We start from the raw sequence: 5,526 nt of genomic DNA, 5'->3' as shown, positions 1-5,526 counted from the left end.
GATCCTCATGAGAGCCAGTTTCATCATAGCGCTTGATGGTTTTAACAACTGCACTAGAAGAAACTTTAAAAGTTCTTGAAATTTTCCGGATTGACTGACCTTCATGTCATAAAGTAATGATGGACTGACATTTCTCTTTGCTTATTTGAGCTGTTCTTGCCATAATATGGACTTGGTCTTTAACAAATAGGGCTATCTTCTCCATACCACCCCTACCTTGTCACAACACAAATGATTGGCTCAAACGCATTAAGAAGGAAAGAAATTCCACAAATTAACTTTTAACAAGGCACACCTGTTAATTGAAATGCATTCCAGGGGGAACAATGCAAATAGACTGGGTAGCCATTTGATTAGCTGTTCAGGAGTCTTATGGCTTCATGGTAGAAGCTGTTCAGAAGCCTTTTGGACCTAGACTTGGCGCTCCGGTACCGCTTGCCGTGCGGTAGCAGAGAGAACAGTCTATCACTAGGGAGGCTGGAGTCTTTGACCATTTTTAGGGCCTTCCTCTGACACCGCCTGGTATAGAGCTCCTGGATCGCAGGAAGCTTGGCCCCAGTGATGTACTGGGCCGTACGCACTACCCTCTGTAGTGTCTTGCGGTCGGAGGCCGAGCATTTTCCATACCAGGCTGTGATGCAACCAGTCAGGATGCTCTCGATGGTGCAGCTGTATAACTTTATGAGGATCTGAGGACCCATGCCAAATCTTTCCAGTCTCCTGAGGGGGAATAGGCTTTGTCGTGCACTCTTCACGACTGTCTTGGTGTGTTTGGAACATGATAGTTTGTTGGTGATGTGGACACCAAGGAACTTGAAGCACTCAACCTGCTCCACTACAGTCCCGTCGATGAGAATGGGGGCGTGCTCTGTCCTTTTTCCTGTAGTCCACAATCATCTCCTTTGTCTTGATCACATTGAGGGAGAGGTTGTTATCCTGGCTCCACACGGCCAGGTCTCTGACCTCCTCCCTATAGGTTGTCTCATAGTTGTCGGTGATCAGGCCTACCACTGTTGTGTCGTCGTCAAACTTAATGCGGCAGTAAAGGAGTGGACTGAGCACGCACCCCTGAGGGGCCCCCGTGTTGAGGAGCCCAGTGCTACCAGTGGTTAGGGTGTGATTTTACTACGTCTATTTAGATAAATGCATTTGCTAAATAGCTACATAGTAAATAAAATGTAGGGTGTCAAATACTTTGAACCTTTGCTAAATGATTAATGGTGGTTGATTTATCAAGGTGTTTAATGTATAACAGCCATCAACTACAGGAATACAGGCAAGAACCCCACACCCCTCCCCTGCTATCCATGAGCCTGTGTTTATGACTGTAATAGCTGCCACGGTCAACAAACCATGAAACCAGGGAAAATTCAAATGATATCCAAATGTTGCTTGGATTCATAATAATAATAATAATAATAATAATAATAATAATAATAATAATAATAATAACATGGATACTGTCATTCTGTCACACCCACAAATGTCTGTCTGTCTCCATATTTACAGTACTCTGAACCATAGCACCATGACATGGGTACATAATTCTACATTGTTGTGACTTGTGCCCCCATCTGACCATTCTTGCTGGAGGGTGAAAATGGTAATACTGTTGTCACTAATCAAACATATCTTATTTAAGAATGTGGACAGTTACATCCATAAGTGAGTGTGTAACATATTTTTCTCATTATGAACATTTTTACCCTCTGACAATCTCTCACTGAAAGTTGTCACCATACGTTTTAACTACAAACTTGAAATTCCTCTTCTCTTCACTAATCAAATTGCCCTTACGTACAACAAGCTTTATTATCACAATACATTCAAACACCAACCAAAAATTATAATTTGATGTTACATTAGTAAAACATTGTAAAGTCTAAATCTAGCCTAATATAAATATACTTCCTATTTCTCTTTCATAGGCGAAAGTTAACTTTCATAACTTGAATAACGCAAATTATTTAATAATGTTATTTAATGTATATATTTATAATGGAATATTTCAGTTTTCTTGAACCTCCCATCCCTCTCCAGCTGCATCATCATGGCTGGTCCTCTTCATCCAGACCCACACTGACTTTAGAAACCAAACACAACAGTACAAAGACTCTCACTGGAATTAGTTCATGAACTCCTTACTTCATTTCCATACTTTCAATGGGATGCAAAACCTAAAAACACACTGTACAGGGGACTCTGAACAACAGACTAATCATGAGGAGGGTGTATTTCTGTAACTGTGGCAGAAAAAAAGTGTATACATTCTTCAGGGCTTCCAAGTTCAACTGTTTTGCGAAAAACGTCTCCCATTCGGCAGTTCTCTCCCAGCGTATGCCTAGGATGATGTTCCCGTTCTTCGCAAACTCCTTTCTGATCTATGAGATATGATCAAATTGATTAAAGTCAGCAGCCCTCCTATTTTAATCGAGCATTTGTGTTTATTAATATGATCAATAGGAATATAAAATGGAGATCTTATGAAAAGTGAGAAATGATTGAGCATGACCTTGATTTCTGATGTGGGAGATGTAGGACTACTGTACCTGCTCCAACATCTGTTCCTTAACCACTGGGTCATTGAGGTCAGCTCCTGAGTTAGATTTCAGAGACATCCTGACAATGGTCTGCTTGAATATATTTTCTAGAGGGACATATGAATGAATGGTAGCACCCACTCAAATGAGATTCAGCTTATTTAAACTTTTCTTTCACTTCTATTTAAAGGCTATAAATTACTTTGGATGTGTGTAGTAGCTAGCCTCTTTGTTCTATATTCAACATTATGGAAATATTATCTGATATTATAAACCACATGAGTACATATATTTGACAGTGGTGTAGACAACACGAAGCATTTCTGTGTCCGACATCTGACACTGCTTGTTAAAGTGGGACCCTATTGGGGCTAAAATGCCACCCCTTGCACCTGTCTTACAGATATAAACCCCAATAACGCCAATAAGATGGTAGTCTTGTGGCCTGGCTGGTCTAGCGGTAATGCCACAGCCTCTGGAACACATTTCTATGGTGTCAGCGTAGGTTTGAATCTGGCCTAATGCCCTTTGATGAAACCTCTGTGTATCTTTCCCTGCTGTCATCCTCTCTTTCTATCTGTTTATAAAAATATATACATAAAATAAAAAAAGATGATAGTCTTTCTTCCAGTGCAAAGGAACGATCTCTTCAGAGAGCAGTCTCTATTGTCCAGAGAGGCGTGTTCAGTCTGTCAATGGCCCTTAAGGGTCAGAGAGCAACAGTTACTACAACCCAGTTGAGGCTGATTGTGTGTGCTCAATATTACAATATTAGATTGATTTACACTAAATCATTAAGGATATAGTATAAAACAGTGGGCTCCTCAGAGGAGGAAGGGAAGGACCATCCTCCTCAGTGAATTTCATTTTTTTTTTTTTATGGTAAAACATTGAAAAGTTTTCCTTTTTAGATAAAACTGTACTAAATATATTCACGTGTCACAAAATAATTAATTAAAACACACTGTTTAGCAATTAAGATCTACAGTAGCCTCAACAGCACTCTGTAGGGTAGCACAATGGTGTAGCCGGAGGACAGCTAGCTTCTGTCCTCCTCTTGGTACATTGTCTTCAATACAAAACCTAAGAGGCTGTTGGTTCTCACCCCCCTTCCATAGACTCACACAATAATTATGACAACTTCCGGAGGATGTCCTCCCAACCTAGCGGAGCTCTTGCAGTATGAGCTGACATGTTGTCCACACAATCAGAGAATGAATCTAGTACTGAAAGCATAAGCCACAGCTAGCTAGCACTGCTGTGCATAAAATGTGGAGAGTAGTTGACTCAAAGAGAGAGAAAGACAATTGTTGAACTGTTTTCAACAAATGCATTTCTTCAAAAATGAAGGAGAAGCAAGAGAGAGAGAGAGAGAGAGAGAGAGAGAGAGAGATTTCATCATTTTTTTTTTTCATTTTCATTTTCACTTACTTAGCTAGCAAATGCAGCTGGCTAGTTTAGTTACTCAAACACCCGGCTCAAAAAGAGGGATTTTATGTTAGCTAGCTGGCTATGACTATCCAACACAACACTGGAACTCTTCCAAGTCAAGGTAAGCTTTTGGTTTGATTAATTTATTGCCATCGGGGCCCACAGGTGTAACTGCTTAGTGACGATACACTGTAATGTTACTGCATGATTGTAGCGGGTTTCCTAGTTATATTAGCTATGTTGACTAGGACATTACTTTAGCTAATATGGGGACAATGACATAGGCTGTATGTAGCAGTTATGACATGGTTTGGCTTGGAAAGTTTTTTTTGCCTGGTCACTTACAGCTGATGTGTTGTTCATTGAAGTCCACAAACAAAGGGAAAAGGTGAGAGGAGGAGAGTGCATAGAGGCTAGAATGTAAACAACGTGGCTTCTATGAAAGTGAACTGTGATTATTCGTGATCAGGGGTGCATTCATTCCGCCGATTCTGTTGAATGTTTCTTAAACGGAAGCTAATGAAACAGGGATAAAAATACCTGAATTTGTCCAACAGAAACTATTGTTTGCAACTGATGGACTAATGATTACACCCTAGATAAGCTATATGCAGGCAAAAATGTGCAAGGCGGTATTGAAAGTGTCACTGTCTGTCCATGAGTCACTGTCTGTCATCTCAAATATTTCTCTCGACCTGTGTGCACCTACATCGTAAACTTTCATTCATAGGCTAGGTTGTAGCAACCTCATGATGGATATAGGGAACATTTCAGTATTATGTAGTAGCCTTAACCAATCGATGTTACATTGAACTGGGTTAATGGAATATGAATAAGACCATGCTCATGAAAATAAAAATTGTCCTCCCTCATCATAACCGGCACCAACCGCCACTGGTATTTAAGCATAAATACTCACTCGGTCTACTGCTCAGGTGTTGGTGAAGGACTCATCCAAGGACTGCTGGCTAAAGAAGAGGTCAGGGGCTGCACCTGGGAAAAATGGATTTGAGTTTATGGTTTGGAGAGCAGTGTTGCATAAATATAGCCCATCATTGCAATTGTGTGTCAACATTACAGATGTCACAGACATCTCGCCCCCTGAAAATCTAATTGCAGTATTAGGCCAAAAGTTGTTTTCTGACATACCAGGTTCATTGTTGCTGACAGTTGAGATGGACTCCTTTTCCTGCTGAAAACATTCATAAAGTCGCTTTAGACTAGACATCACTAAATACCTCTCAAATCGTAGGGTTAGATTATGACCATTTTAATTGCTTTTGATTCATTACTCAATGCACTTTCTATGAAGAATGAAATTCCACACTGATCAAACACTAAATGGATGTTTACTCAGAACAAAGATGAAAGGAAATACAAAATAACAATAATTACATTCTAACTAAATAGTGTTCTCAAACAGTACAGATCACACAGGAGTTACATACTACATGTTCAGTTAATAACGTTTACTTTACCTTTCTTTACTCTATTTTTAAATAATCAAAGTATTACAGTAAATTATAGGTCAAATTACAATGCTTATGAGTCAGTA

General features: G+C 39.8%; 1 long non-coding RNA gene across 1 annotated transcript; it reads right to left on the bottom strand.

Annotated features, from left to right (window-relative positions):
* Positions 1-2,330: 2,330 nt before the first annotated feature.
* On the bottom strand, positions 2,331-4,965 carry LOC121542493. The gene is made up of 3 exons (XR_005995914.2): positions 4,891-4,965; positions 2,550-2,647; positions 2,331-2,381 (listed from the first exon to the last, which is right to left on the bottom strand). It is a non-coding gene; the product is annotated as an uncharacterized LOC121542493 (long non-coding RNA).
* Between the last annotated feature and the right edge of the window lie 561 nt (positions 4,966-5,526).

This window comes from Coregonus clupeaformis, unplaced genomic scaffold, assembly GCF_020615455.1.
Source record: "Coregonus clupeaformis isolate EN_2021a unplaced genomic scaffold, ASM2061545v1 scaf0472, whole genome shotgun sequence".
NCBI lineage: Eukaryota > Metazoa > Chordata > Actinopteri > Salmoniformes > Salmonidae > Coregonus > Coregonus clupeaformis.
This window is presented reverse-complemented; position numbering and strand designations above follow the sequence as displayed.